Source organism: Triticum aestivum, chromosome 5B (assembly GCF_018294505.1).
Source record: "Triticum aestivum cultivar Chinese Spring chromosome 5B, IWGSC CS RefSeq v2.1, whole genome shotgun sequence".
Lineage (NCBI taxonomy): Eukaryota > Viridiplantae > Streptophyta > Magnoliopsida > Poales > Poaceae > Triticum > Triticum aestivum.
The window spans coordinates 712,854,351-712,879,291 of record NC_057807.1 but is presented as its reverse complement, the minus strand read 5'-3'; the positions used below and the strand labels follow the sequence as shown (position 1 = coordinate 712,879,291).

The 24,941-nt window shown below is 46.1% G+C and overlaps 1 pseudogene; it reads left to right on the top strand.

Moving 5' to 3' along the window:
* The first annotated feature begins 15,547 nt into the window (after positions 1-15,547).
* On the top strand, positions 15,548-23,652 carry LOC123114491 (putative disease resistance protein RGA3; annotated as a pseudogene).
* The last annotated feature ends 1,289 nt before the right edge of the window (positions 23,653-24,941 follow it).

Here is a 24,941-nt window from a genome sequence, read left to right as displayed (position 1 = left end):
ATTGTTGGAAGTGTGGATATTTTGTTGGAAAGCCTGTAAGTGATGAACTCGGACATGAGTTGTCTGTGTTGTTGGCATCCGCATTCTTGTGCCGGCACATGTGAGTTGGTAGACAACTCACTATGCGCCAAGTGGGACCTCCTTTCCATGGCCTTGGACGCACAATCCATGGACATCTTGGCACTTCACATTTAACCGTGTAACACACATTGACGTCCGAGTTGGCCACTATGTGGACGATAATGCATAACCGAGTAGTTGTCGAGCCACATCTTCAATTCCAAGAAAGAATTAAACTCACAACCAGGAAATATACCGTTCTTGCCATCTTCCAAATCACGGTGAGAACTTGGCCTAGCTCCAAGAGATATGCATTTGCCACCATCCAAAACGGCTTCATCCGCGAGACTAATATCCTTGAACAATATTGTCTTGTGATCCTGCCCGAATACCTTCTTGAATGCTTGGGCCTCCTTCGGCGTGAACCCCTCCTCATCAACTTCTTCATCGGGACCATCGTCATCCGAGTCTGATGCATATGCATGGGAAAGAGGGATGGTCGAGATCACCCACATTGTTGTCATGGAGATCAACTTCGTTGTCATCCCCCTCGTACTCATCATTCTCCTCTTCAAAAGCTTCATTTTGGTTGTTTGGAGTCGGGCACAATGTTGGCCAATCTTGTTCCGTGAAATGAGGTTCAGTCATTTGATCTTGGTTCATGGGTGGGGGAGTGCTAGCAACCAACGGGGAGGGGGTTCCGGTTCAAGTCCAAATGCAAAGTAGACTCAACCTTCTTGGAGGCAAATAACTCAAGAGCCTTGTCTAGAGATTCGACAACCGTCTCCTTGTATGCAACCCAACATTGCTCGGAGTTCACACGCATTGTCTTCCAACGGATGTGCATTCCAAAACCAACATTATGCCTTCCCTCGAACTCAACAACGTCACTTGGGTCCATCCAATTCAAATCCTTCCTCACTTGTTCCAAGAGCTCCGCATAGCTAGGACTACTCTCAAACACCATGTCAAGCTCATCCGGGTCCGGCTCAACATTGCCTTTCAAAAAGGCCTCTTTATCCACATGATGAACATAAACACATGTTCTTTCCATCCCTACAATAATCAAAAACACACATATATCAAGTACTTAACCAAGTATTTGCACAAAATACATAAGCCCTAACATAGATAAGAAACAACAACCCTAACACCCACTTAACAATAACAACAGCCCTAACAATAGCATAACCCTAACCCTAACCCCAACATAAAAACACACATAGCCCTAACCCTAGCATAGTATGAAACCTAACCCTACCAAATTAGCAAAGAAACATAACATGTTTGAACACAAATTTCCAAATCCAAGCCAAAACTAGGGTTTCCCCAAACTAGCAAGATTTGAGCAAATGTGACAATTCCTATGGAAGAAAAAGAGGAGATCAGAGGAGATTACCTTAAGGGAGGGGTTGGCTTCAAAATCAACGGACAAATACTCCGGATTTGCAAGATTTGAGAAGGATTTGAGAGGCACTACAGGAAACAGCTAGTTTGCCGTCAGTAGGCATCTTTGCCGTCAGCTTTTCGTCGGGCCAGACGGCAAAGAGCACATTTGCCGTCAGCTGCTGACGGTAAAGAATGACTAACGGCAAAAAAATATTTTGTCGTCTGCATTTTTTATTGTAAACGGCAAAGAGTCTTTGCCATCTTTCTTTTTATTTTACAGACGGCACAATATATATTTTACCGTCTGTAATAAAAAATACAGACGGCAAAGAGATGGCAAAGACTTTGTTGTCTGTATTTGCCGTCTGTATTTTTTATTACAGACGGCAAGGTGTGCCATTTGCCATCTGTAAAAACAAAACACAGACGGCAAATAAGAAACACACCATGTGGATCAATCACATGGATCGATGACGTGGCAGCCCCCACCACCCACGCCTGACCCCACCGACGTCCAATCAACAAACCCACGCAGCCCACCCTCCCGAGACCCCACCCACGTCCCCCACACCCCATCCACAAAAATCCCCACCCAACCACGCTCGATCCAATCTCCAGCCCCGTTCTTTCGATCCCCACCGCACCACCGCACCACCACTCCTCTGCCTCGCCGGACACCGACGCCGCGTCCCCTCGCCGGACACTAACGCCGCGTCCCCTCACTGGACCCCGCCTCGTTCCCTCGCCTGACCCAGCCTCGTGCCCTCGCCGGATCCCGCCTAGTCCCCTCACCGGAATGAGGGCGCTCCTCGACACCACGCTGGCCAAGGACAACCGGGAGCGGCGCTCTCCAACGACGGCGCCAACGACGACGTCGACGGCCAGGAGGACAAGGAGGTACAACGCCCCCGCGTCCGCTCGCGCCACCGGGCGCCACCGCCTCCGCCCATGTCTGCCCGCCGGAGCTTGCCTCCGCCCGCGCCACCGGGCGCCGCCCGCCGGAGCTTGCCTCCGCCCGCGCTACTGGGCGCCGCTCGCCGGAGCTTGCCTCCGCCCCGCCACCGAGCACCGCCCACCTCCGCACGCGTGTGCTCGCCTCCGCCCGTGCTGTCCGACTGCCGGAGCCCGCCTCACTCGCCTCACCGACCGTCGTAGGGAGCAGCTCCGGGCGCGGAGGGCCACTGCCGCTCGTCTCCATCGGGTGCAGGACACCGAGCGGCTGCTGACGGGCGCTGCCCCGTGTCCGGTGCGTTCTGCAGCAGGGCGGTAGAGTTGCTTTGCCCTTTTTATCTATAGCATGAATGCATATGGATTATCGAAAATATTGATGTTGAGTTCTGTAAATTGATATACAAACAATGTTGTAGCTGCCAATTTTTGAATGTCAGGTCTTCTGTGAACTGATTGTAATAGATTTGTTGTGTAAATTGATCTAAGAAGAATACCATGAGAAATGTTTTAGGAAATGTCCTGTGATTTTTTTCATTTAAAAAAAATCTTTGCCGTATGTAAATTAGATCAGCTAACGGCAAAGATTGTGTTTCGGCTGACAGCAAAGATCTTGCATTGTCGTGTGTTATTGGGATTGGCTGACGACAAAGTCTTTGCCGTCTTCCCGATGAAAAGCTGACGCCAAAGTATTCTTTACCGACTTATCTTTGCCGTCTGAGTTTGCCGTCTGCTTTCTGACGGCAAAATCTTTGCCGTCTGGATTTAGGTCTTTGCCGTCTGTGATCCACAGACGGCAAATTACCAGTGTCCTTTTGTGAGGGGGGAGAGGGGGGAGAGGGGGAGATAGGGGGGTGGGCGCTTTGCTTCAGCTTGTGGGTGGGGTGGGGGTGTGTGGGGTGGTGTGGGTGGGGTGAGGGGGTGGGGCCAGCCAAAGTGGCAAACAGACAGTGCAACGCCTAAGGGCCAGGCGCTGCACATTATAAAGTGTGGCACCCAACCGATAGGCACTGCACATTACACTGTGTGGTGCCTAACGCTTAGGCACTGCACTGTTGTCTGTGGGACCGCGCCTGGCCCCGGGCTGCCACACTGGTCGGAGGTGCGACACCTAAGGAAAAGGTGCTGCACAGTAGGGTGCGGCGCCTTGCTGTCGAGCGCCACTCGAAAGGGTCAACATCATGAATTTTTTCCGAAAGCAGTTCAAATTTTGAATTGTTTTCATCCACAGGTCAAATATATGTTTTCTGCCACGAAGCGGTCGGCGCATGTGGGGTGCTCCACCAGTGCGCACGACAGCATGGTGCGGATCGCCTCGGCCGGCTTGGCACCGTCGATGCATGTGCAGGCTGCTGTTGTGCCGGAACACGTGCGTTGTCCGTCTGGCGTGGCAGGCGGAGCTAGATCGAATAAAAGGCATCATCATCATCATAATAATAATAACAAGTCATACTCATCATCATCATCATCATAGCATCTAACAATTCATCAATCTAGCACATTACTCATCATCATCACAATAATAACAACTCCTCATCATCATCATAGTCATAACCAACACTAGTTAATTGTAGTTAGCACATTATAAGTACGAACTAAGACCTGCTACTCTCTAGAAGGTAAAATAGCATAAAACAACATGGCCCCTGACTCTCTCCATTATGGAGAATGGAGATCCACCTGTCTCCAATTTTGTTGGCTTCGCACCATATTGCCTCCAAGTAGCTCCCTGCGATCATTCATAACTTTTCTCCATCCTTTGATTGTGGGGTCTTCATCTCTACGAGAAATCTTGTATGCAATGCGGTGAGCCGTAGGCAAACTTGGCCGTAAGCTAATAATATCCATGATGTCACCTTTCATATGCATCAGATGAGGCACACAATCATTCGGGAGTTTCAACATAATAATAACGTAGTTAGCAATGTAGTTTACCTTTAGAAAAATGTATGCAAAAGATGCATTGGTGTCATAATAGTCATGACCTAATTGGGACAAAGAATGTATGCAAAAGATGCATTAATTCATCACAAACACGAACTCAGCGACCCCAAATTTAGGGACAAAGAAAGAAAGAAAATGGTCATGACCTAATTGGAATTGGGTATCAGGCTTTTTGGAACACCTTCAATCTTCTTGCCGATCCCGCTACTCTGCCGGTGTGGCCCAATCAATGATCAAACCCAACAAGCAATTAATAATTAGCTCTTGAAGAAGGCAAGAAGAGAAAAGAAAAGCTCACAGCGGCAAGCAAGGTTGTCACCATCTTCTCCAATCCCGCTCATCTGACTGTGGCCCAATCAATGATCAACTCCAATAGGCAATTAATAATTAGCACTTGAACAGGGAAAGAAAAGAAGCAAAGCCCACGACGGCAAGGCCATCACCCTCTCAGAGTGGTTGTGCACGGTGCACCTCAGCGGGATACATCTGCAAGTAAATGACACATCATGCAAATTTACTTGCGCTTAATGAAGGATTGGGGCATAAGAATACCTACATGAGTCCATATTTAACTCGGTAACAAGACCAACACTTCAATTCAAAGTAAGAGATGTCCATTGCTGAACACTTCCTACACCAAACAAACATGCATATGAATATTGTCCCTCACTAACCGGTAAACTTGCACACACACCCTGCCACCACTATTTCAACCTAACAATACCACTATATTAACAACATGCCAAATAATCAAGCGACATTCCAAATTTTCGTATGGAGGGGATTCTGGAAAGAGGGAGATATATAAATATACCAATTTACATGGAACATCCGCGTGCTAAGAATCTATCTTCCTCCTACTTCTTTGCCCTCCCTTTCTCCCTGCCTCCTCCTACTCCTCCTGCTAGCAAGACAACAAATCAAAGCATCAAAGCTAGCAAATAAAAAAGAATACAACGGGGAAAATACCACCATGAAAACCAAGTCAAACCACTATAAATTTTTTAGCAAGCAACATACACTCAAGAACCACATCCACATGGCTGCAGCAGGCGCATGCTATCATTGTGCAGATCGACCTGATATTTTTCAGGCTAGGGAACACCACGTGCACCACCAAATCATAGTTGGTCGCATGCCTTGTGAATCTTACGTGTGCAAGTCTCATGCTTGAATCCTTGGTGGGAGAGATCGGAGGAGGAGCAGGGAGGAAGAGAAGAAAGTTGGGGGAGGAGAAAAGGAGAGGAGAAGAGCTCACCTTTTCAAAGCTGCAAACTGCGATGACAATGCTCGAAGATGAGCAGGCGGGGATGCGAGGGGTGCACAAGGTCCTTCAATCCTCTCCACCTTCCCCTGCCGCTGCAAGGATGGTGGAAGGTGAGCGGGCGAGCTCCCAGGAACATACAGGAGGAGAGTGGGGATTTTTTTACTGTGTACGTGTGGAGGCTAGGGTTTTTTACTCATCCATATAATCCAATGGCACCCAAACAGTGTAAAAGAACAGCAGCCCCCTCCCTCGCGTCGCCCCTGCCTAGGGCGACTTGGGGGCTCCTCCCCCTAGCAGCGCCGCCACCCCCTCGTCCTCCCTCCCCTCCTCGCGCCGCCGCCAAAGGACGCCGCTAGGCAAGGCCGGCGGCAGACGGCGGCGGCGGGAGGTCTTCTCGCGGCTCCCCTGCTTCTGCGGGCAGCGGATCTGGGTGGTGGCCGAAGGTGTCCCAGAGTGTGTGCGGTCGGGCCGTGGCTACGGGCCTCGGCGAGTGGTGGCGCAGCTGGCCTTTGGCGTGCGGCGGCGGAGCGCGCGGCGCGTTCCGGCAAGCGCACGGCGTCAGGCCTCGGCTGGCGGTGGCGAGCGGTGGGTCCCTCCTCCTCCCGTCGTCTCTAACTCCTCCCCCTCGGCTTCTGCCCTGATCTGGCTGGTTGGGCGCTGGATCCGCCCTCTAGCTGGATCGAGGGAGGCCGGGGGTCTCCAGCTCAAGATGGTGCCTTTGCGTCCCATCGACGTTGGGGTTGATGTTTGAGGGTTGGTGCTTGGTGGCGGCTGGAGGCGTGGGTGCGTGGCCGGCGGCTTCGATGCTTGGAGCTCGCCGGGCGACGCGGGTTGGGCAATGGCCCGGGGCGGCTGCTGCTCTGGTCATGGATGGCTCCATGGCGGCTTGGCAAGTCGGCTGCAGCGACGGTTGGCATGTACCAGCGTCGGCTCGTCGGTGGCTTGTGTTGGACCTTGATCTATCTTCTCGTCGTCCGGGTGCTATTTCCGTTGAAGGGATGACCCTCTCCCTAGGGCCGCCCATCGCTAGTCTCGCACTTAGGCTGCAAGACGGAGCTCGTCTCGCGCCCGGCAGCAGGACCGAGCTCGTCTCGCGCCCAACAACAGGACCATGCTCGTCTCGCGCCCGGTGCTACAGGACGAATCAATGGTGGCTTGCACTAGTAGAAAAACTACTTTACGTGAGATACATTAATTAATCCTGGTTTGTAAATTGATCGGCACTAATGGTATTAGTCCCGGTTCGTGTTGAATCTCTAGTACCGGTTTGTGCCACGAACCGGGACTAAAGAGGTGGTGGCAGGCTGGTTCAGGCTGGGGCCCCACCAGGCCCTTTAGTCCCGGTTCGTGGCATGAACCGGTACTAGAAGCTCACATTTAGTCCCGGTTTGTGTCATGAACTGGGACTAAGGTCTTCCTATATAAACCCTTCGCCCAGCCCGCGACCGAACTCTCTGTTCTTCCCTTTTCCATCTCCTCTTTGTTCTTCCCCAAAGCTCGAGCTCATCCTTCATTTTGCTCAAAATTTGTAAAGATTTGAAGGCCCCCCCATCCATCCAAGTGATCACAAAGGTTAGCAACTTTGTTCTTTTATCTCTTATAATTAGTTCTTGCAATGCTCTATAAGTATAGTGATTTGTGGGTTTTAGTTTGGGAGTAATTATATGTGGTAGTTTATTTGATTTATATGCAATTTGAGCTCAAATTAACTCTTAGTTTGCATATGTAGGTGTGGTTTACTTAGTGCCTTCCCGTCCCCGTCCTAACCACCGTCGATCACCCGCACCGTCCCATTGCCGGCACCACCTTGATGAGCCTCTTGTTCTTATCCTTTTTATAAAAATATTATGTTTGTGTGATTTAGATATATAGTTACTTGTATAATTTTCTTACATGTACGTTGTTTGTTGTACATAGGGGCATGGTTTTGATATCCGTCCCCGTCGGGCCTCGTCCGGCTTGTTGCATTTCGTGAGGGGATGGTCGACAGGTAATTTCAATCATTATCGAACTATATATCGTCCTCTTTAGTTCATTTCCTGATATCAACTAATTAATAATTCTTTTATTCATTTTCTTTGCCGACGAGCAGGGCATGGGAAAAGTTCATCAACCGGGTTCAAGGTCTATGGAAACAAAAGCTGAAATGGGTGCGACCCAAGATAATTAATTAAGTAGTACTAGCTAGTTACCATCTTTTTAATTATAGTTTCAATACCATTATCATGCTTCATTAATTATTATCTCATTGAATTCTATTCCTGTAAAGGTCCTGAAGCAGTTGCCGGGGAATAATTTATGTGCATACTATGTTTGCGAGAATATTCACATGATGACGTCTCAATGAAGCAGAAATGGTAGAAACCAATGGGTATGTTTGCCAGAACACTATTCACAATTTTAACATCATTATCTAATATGTATACACACAACTAATGCATGCATATTGATCTCCTTTTTAAAAGTTGAAGGAGATGCGGGATAAGCTCCTACCATCGCGTACGAGCAATTCAAGAGGAAATAGCGGGATTTTTGCTCGACCAGGTCATAGATCCCAAAGGAGAATACTATTACAAGCTGTAATGCCTCCATTTAATGATGTGCAAATTGTAGGAGAAATTATATGGAAAACACAAAACTAAAAGAAAAAATAAATCATAAACACATAAATCCCTAAACCTTTTAGTCTCGGTTGGTTACACCAACCGACACTAAAGGCCCCTAGCCCCCTGGCACGGGCTCGTGCCACGTGGTACCTTTTGGCCCCAGTTTGTGTCACGAACCGGGACTAAAGGACCCCCAGCCCCCGGCGCGGGCTCGTGCCACGTGGTGGGCCTTTGGTCCCGGTTCGTGCTGAACCGACACTAAAGGGGGGGGGGCTTTAGTCCCCACCCTTTAGTGTCGGTTGTAGAACCGGTACTAAATGTCCTTATGAACCAGGACCATAGCCCGATTCTGCACTAGTGTTGTTTGCCCCAGGATGCGATCGTCTCTTTGGTGGGGGTAGAAGCAGGTGTTGGGTCAGGTGGTATCTACGTCTTGGATGCCAGGGCGGCGACCTTGGTGGTGGTTGCGCGGTGCTCATGGGCAGAGCCCATCGCTTGGTGCTGCCCGGTGGCCATGGTCGTGTGGGCTACGTGGTAGTTAGGGTGCGGCGTTCGATGGCGGTGAGTGTTGACCGGGGTGAAAACCTGCTCTATCTTCGGACGGACCGGCGACGGCGTAGTGCTACCTCTTGAGCTAGCGTTGGTTTTTCCTTGAAAAGGAAAGGGTGATGCAGCAAAGTAGAGTAAGTATTTCCCTTGGTTTGAGAACCAAGGTATCAATCCAGTATGAGACAATGCACACGTCATCGAATACCTGCACAAACAATCAAACAAACTTGCACCCAACGCGATAAAGGGGTTGTCAATCCCTTCACTGTTACTAGCAAAAGTGAGATCTGATGGAGATAGATAAACGGTAAAGAAAATATTTTTGGTATTTTTGGTCTATAGATTGGAACGTAAAAGATTGCAAAATAGTAGATCGGAAACTAATATGATGGAAAAAAGAACTTATATGATGGAAAAGAGACCCGGGGTCCATATGTTTCACTAGTGGCTTCTCTCAAGATAGCAAATAATACGGTGGGTGAACAAATTACTGCTGAGCAATTAATAGAAGAGCGCATAATTATGACGATATCTAAGGCAATGATCATGAACATAGGCATCACGTCCGTGTCAAGTAGACTGACTCCTGCCTACATCTACTACTATTACTCCACACATCGATGATGTCTACTACACAACCTTCTTCTTGTAGATGTTGTTGGGCTTCCAAGTGCAGAGGTTTGTAGGACAGTAGCAAATTTCCCTCAAGTGGATGACCAAAGGTTATCAATCCGTGGGAGGCGTAGGATGAAGATGGTCTCTCTCAAACAACCATGCAACCAAATAACAAAGAGTCTCTTGTGTCTCCAACACACCCAATACAATGGTAGATTGTATAGGTGCACTAGTTCGGCGAAGAGATGGTGATACAAGTGCAATATGGATGGTAGATATAGGTATTTGTAATCTGAAATTATAAAAACAGCAAGGTAGCAAGTAACGAAAGTGAGCGAAAACGGTACTGGAATGCTTCGAAACAAGGCCTAGGGTTCATACTTTCACTAGTGCAAGTTCTCTCAACAATAATAACATAATTGGATCATATAAATATCCCTCAACATGCAACAAAGAGTCACTCCAAAGTCACTAATAGCGAAGAACAAATGAAGAGATTATTTTAGGGTATGAAACCACCTCAAACTTATTCTTTCCGATCAATCCATTGGGCTATTCCTATAAGTGTCACAAACAGCCCTAGAGTTCATAGTAAAATAACACCTTAAGACACAAATCAACCAAAACCCTAATGTCACCTAGATACTCCAATGTCATCTCAAGTATCCGCGGGTATGATTATACGATATGCATCACACAATCTTAGATTCATCTATTCAACCAACACAAAGAACTTCAAAGAGTGCCCCAAAGTTTCTACCGAAGATACCAGACGAAAACGTGTGCCAACCCCTATGCATAAGTTTACAAGGTCACTAAACCCGTAAGTTGATCACCAAAACATACATCAAGTGGATCACATGAATATCCCATTGTCACCACAGATAAGCACATGCAAGACATACATCAAGTGTTCTCAAATCCTTAAAGACTCAATCCGATAAGATAATTACAAAGGGAAAACTCAATCCATTACAAGAGGGTAGAGGGGGAGAAACATCATACGATCCAACTATAATAGCAAAGCTCACGATACATCAAGATCGTGCCAAATCAAGAACACGAGAGAGAGAGAGAGAGAGAGAGAGAGAGAGAGAGAGAGATCAAACACATAGCTACCGTTACATACCCTCAGCCCCGAGGGTGAACTACTCCCTCCTCGTCATGGAGAGCAACGGGATGATGAAGAAGGCCACCGGTGATGGATTCCCCCTCCGGCAGGGTGCTGGAACGGGCTCGCGAGAGGTTTTTGGTGGCTACAGAGGCTTGCGGCGGCGGAACTCCCGATCTAGGTTTCTTTTCCGGGGTTTCTGTATTTATAGGAATTTTTGGCGTCTGTCTCACATTAGGGGGGGGTCTCCGAGTCGTCCACGAGATAGGGGGGCGTGTCGAGGGGGGTAGGGCATGCCCTCCACCCTCGTGGACGGCTCGGGACTCTTCTGGCCAACCTCTTTCACTTCGGGGGCTTCTTTTGGTCCATAAAAAATCATCAAAAATTGGCACGTCAATTGGACTCCATTTGGTATTCCTTTTCTGTAAAACTCAAAAACAAGGAAAAAATAGAAACTGGCACTGGGCTCTAGGTTAATAGGTTAGTCCCAAAAATCATATAAAATAGTGTGTAAATGCATATAAAACATCCTAGATGAATAATATAATAGTATGGAACAATAAAAAATTATAGATACGTTGGAGACGTATCAATCGACCGCTATCCAGCATGTATCTAGAGTATTAAGTTCATAAAGAACGGAGTAACGCATTAAGTAAGATGACATGATGTAGAGGAATTAACTCATGCAATATGATGAAAAGCCCATCTTTTTATCCTCGATGGCAACAATACAATACGTGCCTTGTTGCCCCTACTGTCACCGGGAAAAGACATTGTAAGATTGAACCCAAAGCTAACCACTTCTCCCATTGTAAGAAAAACCAATCTAGTAGGCCAAACTAAACCGATAATTCGAAGAGACTTGCAAAGATATCAAATCATGCATATAAGAATTCAGAGAATATTCATAGATAATCTGATCATGAATCCACAATTCATCGGATCTTGGGAAACACACCGCAAAAGAGTATTACATCGAATATATCTCCAAGAACATTGAGGAGAACATGGTATTGAGAATCAAAGAGAGAGAAGAAGCCATCTAGCTACAAGCTATGGACCCGTAGGTCTGTGGTAAACTACTCATGCTTCATCGAAAGGGCAATGGTGTTGATGTAGCCCTTCGTGATCGAATCCCCCTCCGGCAAGATGCCGGAAAAGGCCCCTAGATGGGATCTCACGGGTACAGAAGGTTACGACAGTGGAATAATGTTTTCGTGGCTCCCCCTGATGGTTTTGGGGTATAAGAGTATATATGGGCGAAAGAATTAGGTCAGGAGACCCACGAGGGGCCCACAAGACAGGGGGCGCGCCCTCCACCCTTGTGGCTGCCTCGTGGCTCCTCCGACTTCATCTCCAAGTCTCCTGGTTTGCTTCTGGTCCAAGAAAGATCATCGCGAAATTTTTATTCCGTTTGGTATTCCTTTTCTGCGAAACTGAAAAACAAGCAAAAAACAGAAACTGGCACTGGGCTCTAGGTTAATAGGTTAGTCTCAAAAATAATATAAAATAGCATATTAATGCATATAAAGCATCCAAAACAGATAACATAATAGCATGAAACAATCAAAAATTATAGATACGTTGGAGACGTATCACGTAGCTCGCTTCCTTCTTGAAGGCGTCGTCGCGGCTCTCATTGCCTGTCGTGTGGCTCCTGAGGAAACTTTGATCCTCGGATCGGGCGGTGGCGGCGCTCTGGTGTCATTACTGAAGGAAATATGCCCTAGAGGCAATAATAAAGTTATTATTTATTTCCTCATATCATGATAAATGTTTATTATTCATGCTAGAATTGTATTAACCAGAAACATGATACATGTGTGAATACATAGACAAACATATAGTCACTAGTATGCCTCTACTTGACTAGCTCATTAATCAAAGATGGTTATGTTTCCTAACCATAGACATGTGTTGTCATTTGATTAACAGGATCACATCATTAGGAGAATGATGTGATTGACATGACCCACTCCGTTAGCCTAGCACTTGATCGTTTAGTATATTGCTATTGCTTTCTTCATGACTTATACATGTTCCTGTAACTATGAGATTATGCAACTCCCGTTTACCGGAGGAACACTTTGGGTACTACCAAACGTCACAACGTAACTGGGTGATTATAAAGGAGTACTACAGGTGTCTCCGAAGGTACATGTTGAGTTGGCGTATTTCGAGATTAGGTTTTGTCACTCTGATTGTCAGAGAGGTATCTCTGGGCCCTCTCGGTAATGCACATCACTATAAGCCTTGCAAGCAATGTGACCAATGAGTTGGTTACGGGATGATGCATTACGTAATGAGTAAAGAGACTTGCCGGTAACGAGATTGAACTAGGTATTGGATACCGACGATCAAATCTCGGGCAAATAACATACCGATGACAAAGGGAACAACGTATGTTGTTATGCGGTTTGACCGATAAAGATCTTCGTAGAATATGTAGGAACCAATATGGGCATCCAGGTCCCGCTATTGGTTATTGACTGAGAATAGTTCTAGGTCATGTCTACATAGTTCTCGAACCCGTAGGGTCCGCACGCTTAACGTTACGATGACAGTTTTATTATGAGTTTATAAGTTTTGATGTACCGAAGTTTGTTCGGAGTCCTGGATGTGATCACGGACATGACGAGGAGTCTCGAAATGGTCGAGACATAAAGATTGATATATTGAAAGCCTATGTTTGGACATCGGAAGTGTTCCGGGTGAAATCGGCATTTTACCGGAGTACCGGGGGTTACCGGAACCCTCCCGGGGGTTATTGGGCCTTCATGGGCCCTAAGGGAGAAGAGGAGAGGAGGCAAGAGGTGGGCTGCGCCCCCTCCCCTCCCTAGTCCGAATAGGACAAGGAGAGGGGGGCGGCGCCCCCCCTTTCCTTCCCCTCTTCCTCCTCCTTCCCCCTTCTCCTACTCCAACTAGGAAAGAAGGGAGTCCTACACCCGGTGGGAGTAGGACTCCCCCTTGGCGCGCCCTCCTTGGCCGGCCGCCCCCTCCCCCTTGGCTCCTTTATATATGGGGGCAGGGGGGCACCCTAGGACACACAAGTTGATCTACGGATCGTTCCTTAGCCGTGTGCGGTGCCCCCTCCACCATATTCCACCTCGGTCATATCGTCGCGGAGTTTAGGCGAAGCCCTGCGCCGGTAGAGCATCATCATCGTCACCACGCCGTCGTGCTGACGGAACTCATCCCCGAAGCTTTGCTGGATCGGAGCCCGGGGATCGTCATCGAGCTGAACGTGTGCTGAACTCGGATCTGGGCTGTGAGTGGGCGTATCCTGGTGGAGGTGGTCGATGAGCCGCCGACCAGTGCGGGAAGAGGTCGTCGACTCCGGGCGGCACCGGAATGGGTCCGGGTGCCAGCGGGAGGAGGGCGGGCGGGGGTCGACGCACGCCGCCTCTGTTAATTCGTCTGTGGAAGGAAGCTTCTTCTGTCCGCCTCTGTTATGTATGTTGTGTTCTACTCCTAGTTTCCATGTTCTATATGCACTAAATCTTCCATGTTCTAACTACTTGTTTCCTCCTCTCAGTGATTTGTTTCTTTCAGATGGATGGATGGATCTGCTACGAAATACAGCAGCAGCACAAGATTAATTTATTGGTGACTTTTTAGAAGATCCGGGAACAAGCATGTTCATTGGGGATATAATATGTCGTGGATATCATATCAGCAGTTAATTTGTTATTTATACTTTCTTTTTATGGTCATCTACATATCTGTTCTCAATAGTACATCTTGCACCTTCAGTCAGCCTTCAAGCCGCGATGTCTTTCGATGTTAACGTCGTTAATACACTGATCGGGTTGGCTTTTGATTCTTACCATTTCAGGCTTTCAGCTGAGGACGGAAGAGATCCAACTATTTGTCGTCACATTCTGCTGTTCGTGTTTCCTCTAGTCCCAAGCTCTCTTAAATTTCAACAACCTGCTTCATCTTCTGCGTCGAAAATGAAATATACATAAGGTTCGACGACAACTGCTTTAAGAAACTAGCATCATTGTGAAGGGGGCACTGCTTTCCTTTCCTTTAAGCATTATTTAGTTAACATATTCAGCGGCACTTTATGTATCTCATTCTCATCTCATCTCATGGACAGACACGACACGCATAGATAGAATGGATGTCTTTGGAGTTGGACTGAAGAAAAGAAAGATGCCCACTCCATTCATTATGCTCTTGGTTGGTTCCAATCTATTATCAATATTTTAATTTGAATGCCCTGCCCAAGCAAACAAAAGCAAAAGGGCTTCCTTGTCTCTCTCTTGAACCCAGTGCTCACACAATGCACCTTGCCCCAAGAAAAGGATCAATTATTATATATGTGTTCTTTTCTTGCATAAACTCTTGCCTCTGCTGTTACTTCAGTTGGAACTGCGTGCATATTTATTGAGGACCAACATCTGCTCTCTTTTCTCACAGTCACAGGTACACTTGAATGCTCACATGCATACACTTGAAATTTGTTGTTTACTTTCTTCGTATGGTCACCTACACATCTGTTCTGAATATGTCCCCTTGCAACTTGAGTCAGCCTTCAAGCAGTGATGCCTTTCAATGTTAATGTTCGTTCATAGACAGATTGGGTTGGCTTTTGATTACTACTCCCTCCGTTCCAAATTACTCGTCGTGGTTTTGGAACGGAGGGAGTATTCGGCTATTACAGTTTCAGCATCTCAGAAACCCAACTATTTCGTTCTGCTGTTAGTGTTTCCAGAGGGCTCTCTGAAATTTCTGCAAACCGCTTCATGTTCTGCATCACCAAAAAATGAAATAAAGTGGTTCGGCAACTACTTTAAGCAATAAGCATGATTGTGAAGGGGGGAACCTCACAACGATTTATTAGTATATTCGTCAAGCATGGCAAGTGGCAGTTAGTTTACATATTCAGTTGCCCTTTCCGCGCACCGGCCAGTGCACACACATTCTAGAATGTCTTTGGACTGAAGAAAAGAAAGATGCTCACTCCATCCATTATGCTTTTTGAAAAGCGAGGCTTGTTGCCACTTTGGTTCCATCATCAGCATCCTAATTTCGATGCCCGGGCAAAGCAAAGCAGAAAGGCCTCCTTGTCTCTTGTTTTGAACCCAATGCTTTGCGCACACAGCAACCAAAGGCCTGCCTAATCTAATTCTAACCCCACAGAGAATTCACAAGCACAGCACAGGAGCAATATTCTCATCGCCATCGCCATGAGCGTGATTGCGGCTGCCGTGGGGAAGCAGGTCCTCGACAAGCTGGGCGGCGAGCTCGGCGACTACGTCCTGTCAGAGGTCACTCTGCAGTGGAGGTACAAAGAAGACGTGTTGAAGTTGGGGGAGAAGATGAAAGATGTGGAGGCCGTGCTGGGTGATGCCGACAAGAGGTCGCGTCGAGGAGGACGAGAAGACGGAAGAGTGTACGAGCGGTGGCTTACCAAGTTTAAGCGTGTGGCCTATGACGTGGAGGACGTGCTGGATGAGTTGGAAGCCAACGAGCTCATCAAGAAGAGCCAGCCCAAGGTAACTCTACTTTTCCTTCTTCCCCTCTCCTCGTCGCTGGCCGTACCGTACACCGCTCTTGCGGCTTCCGTATTGTAGGTTTGTCTCGCTGTTAGGGGTGGCTGCACCATTCAATTATCCAACGACCAACAGCGAGCGAGTCGTCTCAACGAACAGCTGAGATCTCAATCCCTCTACAGCGGTGGCCAGCAAGCACGGGGCAACACAGTATCGGTTTCAGGAGAAGAAGCCATCTTTCGGCGTTGGTCTCCAGCGGTGAGCTGCGGTCTGTGCAGAGGCCTCCAGAGACTACTCAGTATTTTCTTGTGATTTTAATGGGATATCTGAGATGTTTTTATTCTTCTTCATCTAATCTAAAAAGATAGGGATCCATTAATTATGCGTTTTTTTTTGTGAATATATCCATTCTGCGTTTATTGTGGTTGGAGCAAATGTCTTTGTGTATCTGATTATGCCATGGCTCAATCAGTGAGGCAGATGAGAATCCTAAAAAAGATGTTCTTAGAGACTGAAGTTGACTTAAACTCTTTTATCTTTGCAGGTCAGCTTATGGTTTTCCAGAAACAATCAACTCCTGCAGCGAATGACCATGCCCCACAAGATGAAGAAGGTGATGGAAAAAATAGACGCAATTGAAAAGGAGGGCAGAACGAGGCTCAGTCTTGTGCCGCAGGAAGCAAGGGGAGAAGGGAGCAGAAACAATGAAACACTTGCAGCCAACTGGAATGCTGCTGGCATGAAAACTGGAATGGTGGGGAGGGGTATGGAGAAGGAGAAGATAATCAGCCTGCTACTCACAAGTGAAGAAGCTAACCAGGATATCTCCATCATTCCAGTTGTGGGCCTTGGTGGCATAGGCAAGACAACATTGGCTGAATCAGTTCTTGCAGACAAGAGGGTCAGTGTCTTTGACATCTCAATATGGGTTAATGTGTCCATGCAGTTTGATTTGCACAAAATTGGGAGTGTCATCCTGAAAAGAATGATGAATAACACTATCAACCTTGACAACTGTGATTTGCCATTTCTGTATGATAATCTGAGCAAAGAACTTGCTACTAGAAGATACTTGATTGTTCTGGATAATCTCTGGGAAGAAGATGGAAATAATCTTGAAAGGCTCAAGGAGATGTTACAGCATGGCCGAAAGGGCAGCCGTGTTATAGTAACTACCCGAAACCTACGCATAGTGCAACAATTGCGCACTGGTTTTCTTGCAAATCAGAGGAAAATTTGCCCAGTTCCTGAGTCTGAAATAATAGAGTTGGATGTTTTAGAACCTGGTGACTGTTGGGAATTAATGAAGCAAAGGGCATTTGGGCCTGATGATGACCATACTGGCTTGGAAGAAATTGGAAAGCAGATTGCAGCCAAGTGTGGAGGATTACCGCTCGTGGCAAATGCTCTTGGGCAAGTAATGTCAGAGCTAAGGACCGTGGGGGCATGGGAACATATAAGAGACACCAAGGTTGTTTTGGATTTTCAAGAAGAACATCAGAAGGAAACATTAGAGAGTCTAATGCTGAGCTATTACTGCATGAAGATAGAATTCAAAATGTGTTTCACGTACTTGGCAGCCTTCTCCAAGGGCTTTGTCATGGACAGCAACCGTCTAATCCGGCAATGGAATGCACTTGGATACATTTGTCCAGGGTATGATGGTCAAAGGTGTATCAACTACCTTTTGGGAATGTCCTTTCTTCGGATTCCAGGATCCGCTTCGGTTAGTACCTATAGACACCATTTCTCTTGTACCGTTGTATGGCTGGTTCATTTTTACCATTATGTTGTTTTACTCTATTTATAGACAAGAACATGCTTTCATAAATTGTACTCTGGTATGGTCTTAGATTAGTCCCTACACTTTGACTTTTCATGTATGTTAATGATTTCGTATATCCATCTCCAAATTTACATTTATTATTAGCATTGATAACTTCATTTTTATACTTTACTAGGTCATTTATTTTGACTACGTTGGGTTTATATATTTTTTAGTTTTAGATTCTTCCTTGTCCTTTTATATTTTTTAGTTTTAGATTCTTTCTTATCCTTCGATTCCTGGAGTTAATGTCTATATTGTGTGCCACAAAATTAGAACATATATATGATGGTGATTCAATCCTAGTTATAGTCCACCAAATTATGTGCATGGTACTATTCTTCTCTAGTGAGAATTTGTGGCATTACATTGGCAACCCGCCACTTTTTTTGCAAAGGAAGTTACATCCCCCCTACATGTATATTAATTTAATAAGTTTAGAAATAAGGCTTTCGAATTCTATCTTAACTTAGTGGAGTATCAAACTACAAGATGTCATTTGCTAGAGCTACCAGGTTAACATTACAACACAACAGTTTTGCGGGAACAGACCTGGATCGACTTAAAAGTTCATGAGCTGGTTATAGAAACAAAGAAATTACAGCGCAACCGCACTCGGTGGTGTGTGTGAGCGTGACCATGAGCACTAATCCTTACACTCTACCCATGGCCCTCCGCTAGTCTAGAATCTTTTGGGTCGCCCTCTAGGCAGCCCACATCATTATTGTGATTCCATGGACCATTTTTTTTTTGAAATGAAAGGTAGAATACGTTCTACCTTATATATTTCAAAACAGGCCGTAGCCCGGAGACCGATTCCATGGACCATGACTACAGTGATCTTGGGAATGGCGACAAACTCATAAAATTTAATTGAGTTCAAATTAACAGTGAGAAACCCGACCAGGTATTGTCGTGTATTCCCTGCCCCGCCCACTACTCGTCCCTATCCCCACTCGCAGGGCAAGCTTTTCCTCGTCCCCGATACCCGCAGAGGATTCCTGCCCTGTCTGAGTTGTTGATACAACAACATTGTATGTCGGTGGTTGCGTGGTCACTGGATGACAGAGAGTTTGGAAAGGCGCCACGACACAGGGATACGTAGCTCACGGAGGTGTTGTGACCAATGACTACTAGTACCAACCAGAGGCGAGGTCGGGACGTGCCAGCGTTTTAGTGTGCACGGCCCGGAGGAGCGGGGCAGCGAGCGAACAGGAGAGCTATAGGGCGGGCCAGCAGGATCGGGCTAGCAAACGGCTGCTGGTGAAGTGGCAATTGGCGGCGGCGACGTGGTCATGTGGTAAATATGGGGAAGAGAGAGGGTGGCACCGGGCAGCTATGAGGGGATGAGGGACCAAGGGAGGGCTAGGCTTCGGGAGAGGGATTTAGGTTTAGTCCCTTAGGGTTGCAAAGGCGGTCACACATGCCAGACCCCTCCCGGTGATGGTATTGAGAGAGACAGTTGACAGGAATAAATGACGAGAGATGATTCATATTCCTTTATGTGGTTCACGTGAATCTGGCTCAGATAAGACATAACCACGGGCCAAGTGCATATGGTAGCACTATTCAAAATTATTGTATTTCTTCCTTCCCTATTTACACGGTGTCCACATATTTCAAGGTTCAACTTTGACCTTCAATTTGGTCGATAAAAACATGAGTTATATGTCACAAAAATCATCATTCAATTCATACTCAAAATGTTTCCAGTGGTACAATTTTTATGACACGTGACTCACATATTATTTTTCAAATTGATGGTCAATTTTCAATCACGAAATGCAAGGTCGCCATGTAAATTGGGACGAGGGGAGCATTCCACTCTGTCAGACCCCAAGCCATGAGTGCCATCTCCCGAAGAAGAGACCACACTAGCCCTAGCTAAGATTAATGTTTGCCTTCCGTTTCCTCCACCCGGAGCAGTGTGAATGTGACTCCCCCCCCCTCCCCCCTCGACCAACTTTGGGGCAGGGGCCACCACCGATGGGTTAGCGAAATTTCATATTTTTATATGACAATCCATAGTTTGTAGTTAAAATTTTGTGTAGGGAAGTTCTTGTAAAGGGCTCCACAGATTTTCAGGAAGTTTCAATTTTACGTTTCTTAATTTGCTATACGGTCGCTGTTTTACGTTTCTCCTTACGATACTATATTGATAGTAGTTACCTCTGCAGGTTAGTCCAAGTCAATTGCATTTCAAAACTCCTCCAGAACTCATCATGCATGATTTGGTGCATGATCTTGTGTCAAGAATTGTCCTTGATGACCTCATTAATCTCGATGCTACCAAAAGCACCAGCTGGAACAGACCTCATTACTACCGGCATGCACAGTTAACCAACTTGAAGAATGATCCTAAGGTTTTCAAATATATTCCAGGCAAACTTAGATCCCTCCACTTTAGGGATTTGGGGGGAATGCAACTCCCGAAAAAGGCATTTTCTCGGTGCAAGTACATACGTGTCTTGGACCTAAGTGGACATTCAGCTAAAGGCCAATCAGCTCCAAGTAGCGTGGTGCTGCCATCTTCCATTGGTCAATTGAAGCTAATTCGGTATCTTGATGCCACAGGCTTGCCAATAACATCACTTCCTAAGAATTTTCATACACTCCAAAACATGGAAACTCTTATTCTGTCAAATTCCTTGCTTGAAACCTTACCTGACAGTATTTGTCGCCTCGGCAAACTTTGCTATTTGGACCTATCTGGCAGTAGCATCCTCAGTAAGCTGCCTGCATCACTAGGGGAGCTCTCTCAACTCCTTTTTCTCAATCTATCCGGGTGTCGTATACTCCAAGAGTTGCCTGAATCAATCTGTGAGCTTACATGCTTACACCACCTAAACATGTCAGATTGTTGTGCTCTTCAAAAGCTCCCTGATAAATTTGGTAGCCTTCCTAAACTCTCCTTCTTAAACTTGTCAAGTTGTTCAAAGCTCACCAAACTACCTGAAAATATAAGCCTTCCGTGTTTAGAGCATCTGAACCTATTGAGTTGCCATGAGCTAGAAAACCTGCCAATTGATTTTGGCCACCTTGAGAAACTTGAGTTCTTGAACCTCTCTGGTTGCTACAAGGTTTCAATGCTGCCAGGGTCATTTTGCCAACTTAATCATTTGAAGTACCTTGATCTTTCAGATTGTCATAACCTTGAAAAACTCCCTGACTTTTTTGGTGACCTCGTCGAGCTTCAGTATTTGAACCTAACAAGTTGTCCTAAACTCCGACGATTGCCTGAGTCAGTATGCAAGTTGTTTAAGCTGAGGTGTCTCTATTTGTCATACTGTCTGAGGCTCAGTGAGCTCCCCTCCTCATTTGGTGACCTTAAGCTTCAAATACTGCACATGAATGGCCTTCTATATATGTATGACTGCCCTGATAGCATTGGTGACATGACCAGTCTCACCCAGTTTGTGATTGATACTGCAACTTCTAAGCTGCTTGAGAAGATTCCAGCCATTCAAAAGCGTCTAAATCTTGTGGGCACAGTAAGGCATGACATACATGAGATAGAGAGCAGAGGATGCAGCAGTATAGTGGACCTTGTGGGATTGACTTGTTCAGAGCTGATACTTGCAGGGCTTCAAAATGTCAGGCATCCAGAAGATGCAGACAGAGTCAGACTGCGTGATAAATCAGATATTCGGTTGCTTAAACTTGTCTGGAAAAACCAAGGAGGTAAATCAGTGCTGGACAGGCTCGTACCTCCTCGGACTCTTGAACACTTTCAGCTACTTGGGTATAGCAGCAAGGATTTCCCTAACTGGATGTTTCACATCTCGTCCTATCTCCCCTTTCTCAGCGAACTGACTCTTAATGGTTTGGAAGCATGTGATTCTCTTCCTCCATTCGGGGCGCTGCCAAATTTAAGAATGTTGTGTCTGAAAAACATTCCCAATATTAGGAAAATCGGTAAGGAATTCTATGGCGAGGGCAGACCTTGTATGAAACTAAGAGTACTGACACTGAAGTTGATGAAGAATTTGGTGGAATGGTGGACAACAGAGACAGGTGAAGAAAACAAAGAGTTCTTAATCCCCAATTTGCATTTTTTGTTTGTAGTGGACTGTCCAAAGTTGAAGTTCCTACCATATCCTCCAAGAAGTATGAATTGGGGTTTGAGCAACAGCGACACAGTTTTGCCAGAACGAGGATTTGGAAACCTCTCCTCTTATATTCATCCTTCTGAGATCGTTCTGAAGAACTGTACTTTCTCTCAAGACAGGTGGGATAGTTTTCAACACTTTACCACCCTGGAGAATTTTTATGTATACTCCATCAGTGGCTTGAGGACTTTGCCAGAGGTCATGCGATGCTTCACTTCTCTCACTGGACTGTGGTTGGTGTCGTTGAATGACCTGGAGACACTCCCGGTATGGTTGGGTCAGCTCGGTTCTCTAGAACTCTTTCACATCCACAATTGCCCTAAGCTGACATCTCTGCCCGAAAGCATGAAGAATCTCACCGCTCTTAGAAAAATGAGGTTGCTACAGTGCAAAGGCCGGGAGATATTACCGGAATGGTTGGGACAGTTGACTTCTCTAGAAGAACTTTTCATCACAGATTGTCCCAGCCTGACATGTTTGCCTGAAAGCATACAGAATCTCTCTGCTTTGAAGCTACTTAGAATTGTTCGATGTCCGAGTCTGATTGCGAGGTGCCAAGGGGAGGATGCCCACAAGATTTCTCACATCCCCAAAGTCGAATTCAACTGAGCTGTTTGTACAAAATTGTTGGTCTCTTATGCAGAATTGGGGAACCCTTGGCCAAGTGCAGGAGAGGAACGGGGAAATTACAGCTGGGTAATTCCATCTCGACGCCAGACGTCCTCTGCCCGGCTTCCTCAGCATCTTCTCTGAGGCCATTGTTGCCGCCCACCTCTCTGTTTTTGCTCCCGGTGTTCTATCCCTGCTGCAGAGAAGGTATGCAGCCTGGGGCCTTCTTTTTCAAGTGTTGCATTAGAACTTTTGTTTCGGTCTGTACAGTTCAAGGGCAGAAGCATATATACTGCAGTTGTTATCTTATAAGATGCAGTATTAGTTGTAGCTAACCTTGTCAACTTTTAGAAATTGAACTTGCATCAAACAACTATGCGTCACTGGAATACAACTTCTTATTGTTTTCTTCTCTTTAGGTATTCAATTTTCATTGTGCTATAACATCCAGCTGACATCCACATGACTATTATTTGCCAATTATGCGTGCAGGCTTATATCGCTGTTCCGGGTTGCCCAACCTTGCAAAAATGAGGCAGAGCTCAAGGAAGCGGGCAATTCCAAGGAGCAGTTTCTTTGTGACCAAGTTCTCGCTGGGATTCTCAAGGAGCATATTTGATGACGGAGGAGCTCTCAAGTAGCTGACTGACTAATGTTGTACTACTTCTACTGTTACCGTTGTGAGTTAGAAAGGAATTGAACGTGACTCCGGCGCCTCGAGGAGAGGAACCCTGTAAGATTACTAATTTCAACAGAGCGATTTTTATTTTTTGTGGCAATGCTTCATTCATTCATGTATGCAGTTTATCTTATCATGTTACTACTTTTACTTTCTATACTTGCTAATGTGGTTATTCTCTCCAGATAGCATACATCTTGGGCCTGCCTGTGCAAACCACTAGGTACCGGGTGTGTCTATTTTTGCCATGCTGGATTGTGAGCAGATGGCCATTTAATTATATGGTTTTGTTTATAGTCGTTTATAAGGTTCTCGATGGCTCATTTAGAATCAATCCCAGTGCATGCGTGCTGATCATGCTGCTGCCATGCCATGGCATGTTTCTGTTGTTATCGATCCATTACTGGCTGCAACTTCCATATACAAATGAAGATGATGATTTAATTAGATTCTGTCTTCCGATTTTCTTGAGAGAGCCCTTCCCTTGTTTCCTGGAGTATTTTTTTCTTTTGATGCTTATAAATGGTGGCGGCAGTAATCCGTTCCTAGGTACTCCCTCCGTCCCATAGTGTAAAGACGTTTTTTTACACTAGTGTAGTGCCAAAAAACGTCTTATATTATGGGAGAGAGAGAGAGAGTACAACTGTACAAGTCGTTGCTTTTGGTTAAATCTTCCATTATAGATTGATAATGGCATGTCATGCCTCCTTTTGTTTTTTATTTATTTACGTACTAGCAAAAATGCCCGTGCGTTGCAACGGATAAAAAATAAATATAAGAGATCCACTTTATGAAGGTCCTATTGTATTCCAAAAGCTCGTAATCTTCTTCTCTGGTAATAAAACCCACTACTTCAACTCGCTCTAAAGAAGTTGAATTATGTGTAACAAAATGTTGATATTCAATAATCCTGTGTCAAAATAATACAGAAATCTAAACATTTTATTCCTTCAGTGCGACAATAATTGTACATCATCCGTATACCTGTAACAGCTTCAAATAGATCATATATTAATCCCTATATCTCGCAATCCCAGCTATTGTGAGGGGCGAAACAGAACGCGAGCAAGATCCATCGTTGTCGCACTCTCTTTACTCTTCATCCCTCCCTATCTCACCAACGGCATCGATGACATTCAAAGTTCTGGTCAGCAAGTACCGGTGAGCTTCAAATATCTTATTCCTTAAGAAATATTTCTTATTCACTATTAATTATTACATTTGATAATGTAAAAACAACATTAAGTAATAATAATTCCGTTTTTTTTAATCAGTGCTAGCACGTACTACTATCCAAGAGAACTCAGTGCAATTTCTTTTCATAGTGTTGGTCCGAACCAACTGATTTTTCTTTGACATCAAGCGCACCGTGACTCGTCCCGCTGGCTCGACTCGCACACGCGTCAAACTTGCCACGTGCTTCATGGGACCCACCCACCGCCCCCGACCCATCCGGGTTTTCTTGTCGGTCGACTCGTTCATTCGTCCTCATCTGCTCTCCATCCACCTCACATCACCACCCCCATCTCTCCTCTTCCTATCTTATAGAGCGCACCCCGCCCCCCGCAAACTCGCCGCCCCGTGCTCCGGATCCGGCCGATCCCGCGGCGCTCATCCTCGCGCGCCTCTGCTCGTGTTGACCGTGAGGAGGAGGCCAGCGTCTCGTCCAGCGGCCGCCGCTGGATTCTGTCCGCGTCACGCCCGCGGTCAACGGCGGCCGTCGGAA